Source organism: Protopterus annectens, chromosome 2.part0 (assembly GCF_019279795.1).
Source record: "Protopterus annectens isolate FY-2018-M chromosome 2.part0, PAN1.0, whole genome shotgun sequence".
Classification (NCBI taxonomy): domain Eukaryota; kingdom Metazoa; phylum Chordata; order Ceratodontiformes; family Protopteridae; genus Protopterus; species Protopterus annectens.
The window spans coordinates 1,487,710,933-1,487,724,312 of record NC_056728.1 but is presented as its reverse complement, the minus strand read 5'-3'; positions in this window follow the sequence as shown (position 1 = coordinate 1,487,724,312).

Here is a 13,380-nt window from a genome sequence, read left to right as displayed (position 1 = left end):
CTACAAATACATATAAACATGTATCTTCAGCACTTCTATTCATGAGGAACACATGCTGTAAGCTTAAAAAAATATATATATATATATAGTAGCATACAAAACAATAAGATGTGAAACTACAAAGGTAAATATTCATATATCATGATTTCAACACTTTAAACCTTCTATCCCTAGGAACTTGCTTCAAGTAAACTTTATCATACAAACCTTAGTGAAAATTATAAGAGCATATATAATAAAAAATATAATAAGACACAAAAAACTACAAATGCATATGAACATGTAACTACAGAACTTCTATTCGTGAGAAATACATGTTAAAAGCTCAAAAATATATATAATAGAGTATGAAACAATAAAATGAGGGAATACGAATATACGTGTTCAAACATCAGGGTTTCAACACTTTAAGCCTTCTATTCCTAAGGACTGTCTTCAAATGAACTTTGTCATTCAAGCCAGGTGGCTTATCAGCTCTACATTTTACTATCCATTTTAGCTCACATTCCTCAATAAAATTGTTGCAATCACCACCCCTCATGTTAGCATTGAGCACCTGTAGGACTGCAAATTTAAATGTATGGTGCAACCCTGCAGTTAAGTTATGTTTATCCAGGGCATTAACTTCGTGTCCAACTCGTATATGGTAAATGTGTTCACGAATTCTTTCACGAAGTTTTCTAGTGGTCTTACCAATATAGAACGCCTGGCATAATACACACCTAGCAAGATATATAACAGACTCCGTTTGACAGTTGGCAACTGCTCTAAGTTGAAAGTCACGATGTATACAAGGATGCAAAAAATTGGTCCTAACATCAATAAACTCACACTGTTTACATCTTCCACATGGAGTTGTACCTAAAGACAGGCTTTCATTCCTACTACTAACCTTGTTTAACATAAGGGGCCTATGGCATAACAGTTGTTTAATATTTCTTCTATTCTTAAAGAAAAACTTAGGGTTCTCTCCTACTATATCTTTTATATCATCATCCAAGAGGAGTGTGCCCCAATGTCGATGTATCAACTTCTTAATGGATGGTGTATCTAAAGTATAAAACATGGGTACCTTAAGATAATTTATTTGTACATCCGATGTAGTAATGGTTGGGTTATTATTGAGGGTCAAATAGTTGGAACCTGAAAAATAAGTGGTTCCCCTGGTAGTTCTAAGGGACTTAGTATCCATAAGTGCCTTCTCAACTTCTAGCCGTCCATATTTCCTCTCTATCAACCTGTTCCTAAGGTCATTGAGCTCACTTTCATAGCCTTCATCCCGTGGGTTAAGTCATGATGCTCTAATAGCTTGACCTTTCATAACATTATTAAATACATAGTGAGGGTGCATGCCGGTCCTGTACAGTAAGGTGTTCCTATAACACATCTTCCTATGGACACCAGTGTTTAAAAGGTCACTACTCAGCCTCTCAAAGCTGACATCCAAAAAAGATGCACTTTCCCTGGAAAAGGTAGATGTAAACTGTAGGTAGTCAGTTAAAGTATTATATGTTTATATATGTTTTATACTTTAGATACACCATCCATTAAAAAGTTGATACATAGACATTGGGGCACACTCCTCTTGGATGATGATATAAAAGATATAGTAGGAGAGAACCCTAAGTTTTTCTTTAAGAATAGAAACAGAATATGGAAATTAGTGCCAGTAAAAACCAAATACACCACAAATGAAGCACTAAAGGAAATAAGGCTGCAGGCACAATATGAAGGATTTATTCAGGAAACACAAAATCATAAACGCTGGAACAACTCCACACTGCGTTTTTGTTCCACAATTGACTTCATCAGACAACCTACCCCTCACAAATCCCCCCTCTTAAATACATCCACCACCTTCAATTAACACAAAATTATCATCAAATTAATTAACTTAAGGTGGTCATAATAAATTGTAATTTAAGTTAAAATAAAATAAAAGAAACATACATCTTATCACACAAATGGATAAACATCATATAAAACTTTGATAAAAATAGACTATCTATTTGTAAACTTCATTTCTAGCACTCTAATTAGCATGATAAAGCCTACAAATAAGAAAAAAATGATTAGTAGCTAAAAACATAGTAATAATGCAAAGTCTGCTTTCAAATTTCAATAATGACTAAAAATACATAAACAGTACTTGGCGCCATCAAGTGGATAAAACAAAACCTATCCTAAAACCATATCAGTAATACAATGCATATTACAATTCATAACACATACAATTTCAACAAGCACATAATCTGTCCCTCAATATTAATAAATAATACAAATACAAACATTTAAACCATAAAATCAATAACAAAACCAGAAACCACTTATTAAAAATTTCTTAAAAAATGCCTAAAATGTATACAATGTTAAGAACCTCTTATAATTTAGCTCCCCTCATTTTTAATACCGGAGTTATAGAAATAACATCATTCAGGCCTGGTGGTTTATTAGCCCCCAGGTGCAGTTGCCATAGTAACTCCTTGTATTCTATAGAGGTCTCCCATTGCCCACCCCTAATATCTTTCTCAACTACTTCAAGTACAAAGAAGTTAAACGTAGCTAAAGGGCAATTAATTAAATGCCTACATAAAGCATTTTTGGGATTATTTGTTCTTATTTCATAGTAATGCTCATAAATCCTATTTTTTAACTCCCTTTCAGATTTTCCAATATAAAATGCATCACATACCTTACATAAGGCAATATAAACAATACCAATAGTGTCACAATTAGAGAAATACCTACTCTCAATGAGAATATCCCTACTTTTTATATAAATTGCCTTGTTTGTACATATATGTGTGCATTGCGAACACTTCCCACATCTAAATGTCCCTACTTTAATTCTTTTGTTCCTGTGAGTTACTCTATTTCCTTCCAATATTGATTTCATATTTCTACCTTTTCGATAGGTACATCTCAATGGGTCTAAAAAAAGATGATCAAGGTCAGATAGTTCCCCAAACTTTGCCCATTCTTCCTCCAAAATCTTTCTAATCTGAACAGCCTGTCCACAATAATCAACTAGGAAATTACTCTCTCTTTCCAAATTTTCATTTGTACTCTTAGGAATTCCCAAAATATTCTTAATCTTGCCCAGAATTGGTTCAAACCTCCCCGATCTACCTTCCCTTACTTCCTTCTCAATATTCTTAATCATTTCCGATGGATACCCTCTTTTCTTAAACATATTATACAAAATATCACATTCCTTATTGAAATCTAGTTCCCTCGATGTCATTCTGCTTGCTCTTACAAACTGCCCCTTCACTATTCCTTTCTTTTGGTGATAGGGGTGCGCGCTTTCAAAAGACAGATAAGAGTTAGAGAATGTTAGCTTTCTGTACACCTTAGAGAAAAAACCTGATTCACTTTTCCCTACATTAATATCCAAAAACTTTAGCTCATCTTTATCACATTGATAAGTAAATTTTAAAAAATTAGTGGAATCAGAAATATGTTTAAAAAATGCCTGAAATTCTTCATCCGAACCAATCCATAAAAAAACACATATCATCAAGGAAGCGCTTGTATAACTTCCAACATGAACTAAAACTTGAATTGGTGATGAATTTACTTTCCCAAGTAGAAAGAATAATGTTAGCATATGTAGGGGCGCATCTAGCCCCCATAGCTACCCCTTGTGTCTGTTTAAAATATTCCCCTTCGAAATGGATAAAATTATTAGTAAGCACTAAATCCATGAGTCTGAGAATCAAATAAAACTCATTATTATCAAATTTTCCATAATTAATCAAGGCTTCTTCAAATAATTTCATGCCTTCCTCTTGAGGTATAGAGGAAAATAAATTAACAATATCAATTGTGTAAAATGTAATATCTTTATCAAAAACTTATTGGGATAATTGTTGCAGAAGTTCCCATGAGTCCTTAACCGCACCAGCCCCTGTAGTGGAAAGGCCCTTCAATTTTATATCCAGCCATTTAGCTATCGGTGCTGTAACCGAATTGCCTGAGGCCACTATTGGTCTCATAGATGGACTAAGGATACTTTTATGTACCTTAGGTACCCCAAACATACTCGGTACCGTAGGTTTTTCAATGTGCATATACTGGAACATTTGATAATCAATTGATCCTTCCAATAATAAATCATTAAGAGCCAAATAGACTTTCCTATTTCCAATATTTATCTCATTTAATGAGGCTCTATTATATCTTTCTTCATTGTCCAATATGTCCATCATCTTTTCTTCGTACCATATATGGTCCATTACTACCGTACCTCCCCCTTTATCTGGTTTAGATATCCTAATTGTTTTGTCATTGCTTAAACTATTAAGTAAAGTATTTTCTTCTTTGGATAAGTTAAATGCTATTTTATTCCTACCTAGCTCATTTCTTATCCTTTTTTCCATTACTGCCTCAAAATTCTTTAATTGTGGGTGCAGCGGGGGGTTATAGATACTTCGTCTCCTCAGCCTTGCATCTCTAACCTTATTAGCATTATGACCATAATATAAAATCTCAAAATTTTTCTTCCTAAGAAACAATTTTAAATCAATCAATACTTTTCTAATATCAGCTTTTCTATTAGGCACAAATTTTAAACCTTTAGAAAACAATTTAAAATGTTTCTCTTCAATATCTAAATGGCTATAATTATAAATATTATAGCCCGAAAGGCTATGTAGTGGTCCTTCTACCTTAATCTGTTCATAACTATCAGAAAAAACAAGCTGAAATTCACCTACCACCGTTGGTAACCTTTGTTGTAACTGCCCCGAAAGCCCCCCCCCCTCCCCCCTCTCTGAAAATTCTGTTGGTTATTATTCTGATAGTTCCTAATTCTCTCTGATCTTCTCAATGGTGGATTTAAGAATAGAAGAAATATTAAACAACTGTTATGCCATAGGCCCCTTATGTTAAACAAGGTTAGTAGTAGGAATGAAAGCCTGTCTTTAGGTACAACTCCATGTGGAAGATGTAAACAGTGTGAGTTTATTGATGTTAGGACCAATTTTTTGCATCCTTGTATACATCGTGACTTTCAACTTAGAGCAGTTGCCAACTGTCAAATGGAGTCTGTTATATATCTTGCTAGGTGTATATTATGCCAGGTGTTCCATATTGGTAAGACCACTAGAAAACTTTGTGAAAGAATTCGTGAACACGTTTACCATATACGAGTTGGACACGAATTTAACGCCCTGGCTAAACATAACTTAACTGCAGGGTTGCACCATACATTTAAATTTGCAGTCCTACAGGTGCTCAATGCTAACATGAGGGGAGGTGATTTCAACAATTTTATTGAGGAATGTGAGCTAAAATGGATAGTAAGATGTAGAGCTGATAAGCCACCTGGCTTGAATGACAAAGTTCATTTGAAGCCAGTCCTTAGGAATAGAAGGCTTAAAGTGTTGAAACCCTGATGTTTGAACACATATATTCGTATTCCCTCATTTTATTGTTTCATACTCTATTATATATATATTTTGAGCTTTTAACATGTATCTCTCACGAATAGAAGTTCTATAGATACAACATATGCATTTGTAGTTTTTTGTGTCTTATTATATTTTTTATTATATATGCTTTTATAATTTTCACTCAGGTTTGTATGATAAAGTTTACTTGAAGCAAGTTCCTAGGAATAGAAGGTTTAAAGTGTTGAAATCATGATATATGAATATTTACCTTCGTAGTTTCAGATCTTATTGTTTTGTACGCTACTATATATATATATATATATATATATATATATATATATATATATATATATATATATATATATATATTTAAGCTTACAGCATGTGTTCCTCACGAATAGAAGTGCTGAAGATACATGTTTATATGTATTTGTAGTTTGTTGTGTTTTATTATATGTTTTATTATATGCTATCATAACATGCATTTGATAGTATTTATACATATGTCTTTTAGGTATATGTAGTTTCTAGGTATATGTAGTTTGTGTGGTTGAGATCTCAACGCTTGTTTTATGGATTTGAATTTTATATGTTCGTAGCGCTGAGGTATATTTTTTACATTTTTGTATAAATTTGTTAGTTAACTCTATTAGGTATAAAGTGCATACATTATGAAAATGTTTATTTTATGAATTTATGTTTGTAGCGCTGAGGCTTTAATATTTAAGATGTGAATATGTATGGTCAGTGATGACGTCACTGATGATGCAAACCAATTGCTGCTTTGGTAGCAGTATTTGAGCATCTATGCTGTTTATGTTTTGTAAAGCTTGAAGAAGCCATTTTGGTGAAAGCACTCGCTATTTAATAAAATTATTCGTTTGTTTATCAATTCGTGCAGTACGCATTTGTCGCTATCAAGTACTATCTTCTTTGAAATTTGTTAAAGTCGTGGTTGCCCTGTGAATGTTATATATGCTTGGTGTGTTATTTGTTTTATATATTTTATTGGTCACCGGAGCATTTACTCTCGGGCTGTGCTTCTTTATTATATTAAATATATACAGACTATATTAGTATAGTAAATAGAAGAGAATTAAGAAAGGGAGACAAGATGCAGTTAAAATAAATAATGAGAAAAGAGAAGAGAGAGAAAGAAAAGAGAAAATTGAGAGAAAATACAGATATGCTATGTATGTTGATTTACAGTACAAATATTTTATGTGCTATATAACCCTCCTTCTGTGAAAGAAAATTACCCTGTTTTACATACCTGAGGTAATGTGAAAACTCTCGTGTGTCATCTATTTTCAAAAAAATACAGATAAAGACTCCAGTAGTTAGTTATCTTTGTTTTAAAATTCTAAGCAGTAAAATTGGTCCTTTAATGTAATGTTAAGACAATTCATATCATAGTAGATGCTTTGAGAGATTGGTTGTAACAGTATCAGTCTTTTGCTTCTTCTTTTTGACATCTGTCCAGACATTTAATTCTTTTGTTCTCTTGGGAGAAGGTGACAATCCATATCTTCTGGTAAAGTAATCACATTATTAGATTAAATAAATGAAGAGGCTTCCTCTAAGTCACTACAAGTCTTCATCTCATTGGCATACAGTATTCTTAGGTAGATATGCAAGTTGTGCCTTGATGTTATTTTGTTTCAGAAACTTTATCATTGGCCACACTTTTCTCTTTTGTTCCATAATTCTGGATGAATAGTCATTATCAAATCTTATCAGGATCTGTTTATATTTTAGAGGTGCCTTCCTCCAAGCAGATCTTAAAATTAGTTCCTTTTCCAAGTATGAAAGAAATGTGATAATTATTGACCTAGGAGGAGAGTTTAAACTAGTGGCAGGTTTCCCAAGAGCTCTGTGCACCCTTTCAATGCTAAAGGAAAGTCCTTCTTTTAAATATAAAAATTAGGAATCCAGCTTGATAAAAAGGAAATAATATCCTCACCTTCTGTGTTTTCAGGTAATCCGAAAATCCTGATGTTATTTGTCCTCTCCCTATTTTCCAAGTCATCTACTTTATTAACCAACCAAGTGTTTTGTTTAAGAAGCAGTTCTTTCTGTGTTTCCTCTTCCTTAAGTCTGCTTTCTAAGTCATTTAGAGAAACTTCTACTCCTGTTATCCTTGACTAGTGTTGTAGCATTTCCTTGAGGGTCTCAGCCTGTTTTTGACTACTTGTTTTAAGGTTTTCTAGGTTCTCTTTAAAATCATCCATCTTCAAAGAAAACTCCAGCAGGGTAGATGCCATCTGTTGTAATTCCTTCTTTAAGGCAGCATCCTGGTGAGAATTATTTGAGTTGCTCACTTTAACAAGTGAATATATCTCCAAGCTTTTTGACAGGAAATTATCTGTAAAACTTCACCAAAGTTTCTAATTATGGAAATTAGTGATTTATCTATAAGATTTTATACTTTGAAGAAAAAAAAGAATATTTTTCCTGTGTTATTTAACTAGTTATATGGAGCTCTAAAAACTGTTGCTTTCAGTTAGCCATTCAGGCTCCACCCCCCCCATTCACTCTTCTTGAGTGCAGACCTTCTATCAAGTATAGGGCCTCAATGTCACACCAAGTAATGGTCTGTTGTCCAAGAAGTACGTCCATGACATTTGCCCATGCACCTGCAACAGAGGCAGCCATGGCTTGCACACATCTTACAAACCATGAAATGGATCCCATATCAGAAAGGTAGCACTCACGAGTGGGAAAAATAGCCTTACCTCACCATTGCATATACCATGGCAAAGAGTGCAGACAGTCATGTATGTGTGTATGAAGTATGGAACAACATTAATGTTGAAAATAAACAGATGCCCATCCAAAACAGATGACAATGCATGTTGCAAACCGGTCTCAGAGGCTTCCCAGGAACATGCAGCAACACTGAGGGACTTGCAGGAATATCTAGCAAGTACTGCCTGTGCAGTAGCTGTGTCGATAATCACCTGGAATCTACATATGTGTGGCCTATAGGCTAGGTTAATCAGATGGAAGAGTTGTTCCACAGGCAACATCATCCAGGGCTCTCTACACATAGCATACGCATAACATCAAGTATCCCAAAGGCATGTGTTGCAATGTATAATGGTGTCATGAGACCAAGGCTGAAACTGACAGTATTCATAAAGATAGATGTGGTGCACATGCAACACCTCACTCCACCATGGAGCCATCATCCCCATTTTTACCTTGCTGGTGCCGGTGTACACCTTTAGGTTTGCTGTTCATTAGCAGGAACTAGGCCAGTAGACATGGTGTTTGGAATTTGGAACTCTGAAAAATAACACTCATGTGTGGCACATAGTTGTCAAGCATCTGCAATAAGGCTGAGGATGGGAAGGGGTGTCATCCTGAAACACAACAGTGAACTGAAGCATACATCCAAAGCTCACTAAGAATGGCTGTATCTGAACACAATAAAGGTCATGAATTGTGTCAGACATAACCTTGACTCCACAGCAATAGTGAAGCCACTGTGTGGCCTCCAAGGGCTGTGCACATGAGCTGACCTTGCAATCCAGCAGAGTCAGAGGACATTTGTAGGGAGGAGTGACCAAATAATGGCAAGTAAAGATGAGCCATGCTAGTATACCCCTTCTAGGAATAGTGACTGCTGTAGTTCACTTAACAGGTGCTGCAACAAAGCATTGTGTTAAGGGTGTGCACACTTATGCAACCCACATATTGTATGTATCTCATTTAGCATCTGCATGACTAACACATTTGTTTGATACTGCATTGGATTGCACAGGTCATATGTCACATATCAGGTGTGTGTAATGCAAACATATGCAGAATTGTGGCCCCATTGCATACCATGGATGAGGCTGGCATGTCAACAAGGGTGTGTACACTCCTCATATCCACATTAAGCTTTGAATGTTGTCATTGCAATCGGATTTTATTGCTCATACATGCACTGCTGATGATGTGATCTGCAAATCAGGGGTCAGGTATTAACTATTGACATCGGTCCTCATATCATCCCAGGTATGTGTCAGACAAACACATAGGAGCTGTGAGCAACAGAGTAAACATAACTGCCACACATATACACATTCAGCAATGGTATGTATACTCGTGAGGTGTGGTGCACAGTACATGCCAGCATGCTGTATAGGTGCACAGCAATACTGTGTACATGGGTGCAGTGTGTTCCAGTGGAAGGGGCATCACCTACTAACACAACTCATGCATCACATAGATGTATAATGTTGGTAACAAGGATTGCGTATGGTTGCAGTGCATGTTGTTGAGTGCTATATGTCATGCATGTTGACTGTTTAGTAATGAAAGGTCTGTGTAATATCGTTGTACCACCTCACCCTTAAGTGTGTGTGTGTGTGTGTGTGTGTGTGTGTGTGTGTGTGTGTGTGTGTGTGTGTGTGTGTGTGTGAGTGACTGTATGTAGAGGTAAACCATAATGTACAGGTCTTAAATTACATTTTTGTTTGCCCCTCACAGGTGGCAAGGTGGGTTAAGGTCCCCCCTGCAGGCAAACTGATGTTAGTGTACATACAGACTCTGACGATGATATGCATGGTGATGCACAGGCAGTGTTGTCAGGGGCTGAAGCTGTGCCATTGGTTGACATCCGACTTTTATCAACCCCATCCTCCTACACAGTCTCAATGCCCATACATACCCCATCACCAGTGACCATAGATGAGGGACAGTTGTTGTGTGGTCCATGGAACAGGACAGTGTGGAGACTATGGCAAGTGTGTCTGTTCACAGTAGCCATAGCCAGATGACCAGTGAGGTAGCACATGGGCAGATGTACAGGGATGCTCGTAGGAGGGCTGCTGGCCATCATGCCTTTGGCAGTAGTGCCACAGCAGGAGTCACCAGACGCATGTTTTGGGCCATCATGGAGACACAGGCATGCATGGAACTTTACACCAAACAAAGTCTGAGGCTCCAGAGGGCTAATCATTCTGCTGTACTTGACAACATCTGTGATATTGCAGGTGCCCACCATTATTTTGCAGAGGTCCTAGATAGACAGTTGGGTGAGATGGTGGGAATCCTCGACCATGTGGTGTCTGTGGTCGAGCATGTGGTGGGAGTAGAGAAGCAGCCACATGGATGTCGGTCAGCAACACCAACAGGTGGAGGTCCACGTGGATGTTCAACAACTCATGGCCGCTCCCATAGTGGCAGTACCAGCAACAGCACTGGAGGGGGGTACTGTACACACCACAATGCAGCAGGCCACATGTACATAGTCCGGGCCAGTCCCAACAGGGACAAGGATCTAGTGGGCAAATGTCATCATCAGAGGAGAGTAACATATCTGGGCTTCTGCCTTGTAGTGCCCATGAAACCCCTGGCAGGCACAGTTCTTATGTCCATGGCCAGAGACAGTGAACTGTACGCCCTGCCATGTACAGTCTGCAGCTGTCCAACAAACCCCTGTATAGGGAAGCCACATGCCAGATATGTGTGCATACATACCCATACACTATTCACCAACACAGCTAGGGCACCTCCATACCTAGACACACACCACATCTGCACAGCCCATTTAATAAAGAACACCCTTACCCACACACATGATGTCAACCAAACAGCTCAGCCTAAGCCTCTGGCAAACCTGCCAAAACACCCTGTGCATATAATGATACCTGTGCCACATCCCTGTCATCCATACCTTCAATGCAGGGACATGCTGATATGGTTCTGATGCACAGGGTGAGTGTCCTAAGGTTTAGTAAAGTAATGCTGCTGAACATGTTTTCAGCTGGAATGATTAATGCTTACATATCAGGGTGTGTAGATGTCCAGCCATGAAACATTATAGCTGTTATTAACACTGACTGATTGTGGTCTCCATAATGTATTCCGTTTGTGTTCTAGGTGTCTATGTGTCAGCAGGATGCTGGTCTGCTGTCCTGTCCTACAAGGGGTGTAGCACTGTGGTGACACATTGAATGTGTCATATCCTGGGTACAGCTGAACACAGGTAACAGGTCTGTATAACAGTTACTGCATGTGCCACATGGCTTATAGGTCTGTGGGGTGTATACAGGTGAGTGCATGGTGGCTGATTTCAGCAGTTCTTCCACAGTGGACAATTGTAAGTGTACTGTGTGGCACACACCAAATGTCCGTGAATAACACACACACACACGCAGGCTTTGGTGTTGATGCAATACACAGAGAATACTGTTCACATGGATGTACTTCATTTTGCAGTGAACTCATTTTGGCCTATGTAATTCCACCCAGACCAAATTGCCAAAACATCACATCAAGAAATAATCAGTTCACCTGTTTAATGTTATTGACAATGGTACTGGCAGGGTATATGTCCTCTTCCCTAATGTAGTGCAATCCTGGAGTTGGTAAACATAGATGTGTTGGTATGGGTGGCACAGCCTCCCACTTTGGAGGGTGTGGGGTGGCATAGAACTACACATAGCATGATTAACAACTACTTAACCTGTTAACATAAACTGTGCAGTATAACAGCACAGTAAGTGAGGGGATACCCGCAAGAATAACCCCAATGTGAATGGCTGTGGCCACAACAACCACACCCATGTATATATACCAATTCCTGTATCGCTGTACAGTGGTGAAGAGGGCATGTATACATCCACTACTAGTTTTGCTTGAATATATTTCCACAGGATGATTGCTTTGAAATGTTACCTTTAGCCAGTTAGTTCTTGGACAAATGATCTCCTAGGACATATATTTTCTGCAAACTGTAGTAGATCCCTTCACATACGCACAGACTTATTCGGCAACACTGAAAGTAGAACTCCTACCTAGGTACTTATTGCTACTACTGTGTTTGGCTTTAATTGCACACACCACAGAGCTTTTAGGGTGAGGTGTGTCCCAAGTTTCCTGTTAAGTGAAGAACATCACCAGGCCTTGTACAGTATGGTAATGGGGGATGTACTGGGTGTTAATGAGGAATACATAGTATGACATACTGTCATATACACATTGACAAACACATAGCAGTCATAGACACATCTGACAAACCTGGGTTTAGCAGTGTTAACTACCCTTGTCAGTGAGTCCATTCTGTTACAGAGAATTTGCACACAGTACATGCATCATTGGGCTGGATACTGTAATCAGTTACATGTATGGTTGATGGTGACAGCGGTCCTCATATAGTGGACCTTGCAACATGTACTGGGGGTACCATGGTGTAAGGACAGTATACCCAGCACCCACACCCCACGTTGGATATTGTACTCACTGTAACCCATGATAATGCTCTTAAATACCCACAATCACACATTGACCAGGACTGCAATAAAACTCCTTGTCTATCTAATCAGTACTACTACAGGGATATGCATTTATTGCACATGCCACAAGGATAGTAGGATGTGGATTTGTCATGGCTCTCCTAATGTCAGCAACATCACTATGCCTTATAATGTATGTCAAGGTTTATGGTATTTGAAGAATGTGGCCCTATAATGCTGTCTCCCACAAGAATACACACTCACACACATACACACACTTGCCAGGACTCAGAGGATAACCCATGCCTATCTACCCATTTGTAGAACAGTGTTTTGCTGGTACTGCAAGCTCCAGGTAGCCCATAGGGTGAAGAGTGTAGCAAGGTACATTTAACATCAATAACAGCAGCAGCCATTTTTAAGTGTGGCAATGGGGGTGTAGTGGATGAGAAGGCCCTCAGGGTATTGTCAACTACAAGTTTACAAACAAACAGATACTGTTATTCTCAGTAATGTACACTGACACATTTGTCAGTACTGGGGTCCATAGTTTCAGGTGTTCCTAGGTGTGTACCAGGCTAATGTCCATGGAGAGATGAAAAGAGTAGGGCATGTGGATACACTGGTATCATGCCACCTGACATTTGTCAGCAGGCCATCTATCAACCAATGCCACTTGAGTGATCCCCAGATTGACAGTTAAATTCAACATCCAATCATCTGGTTTTCTCTTGCAGAGGGCCAGTGAGATTCTA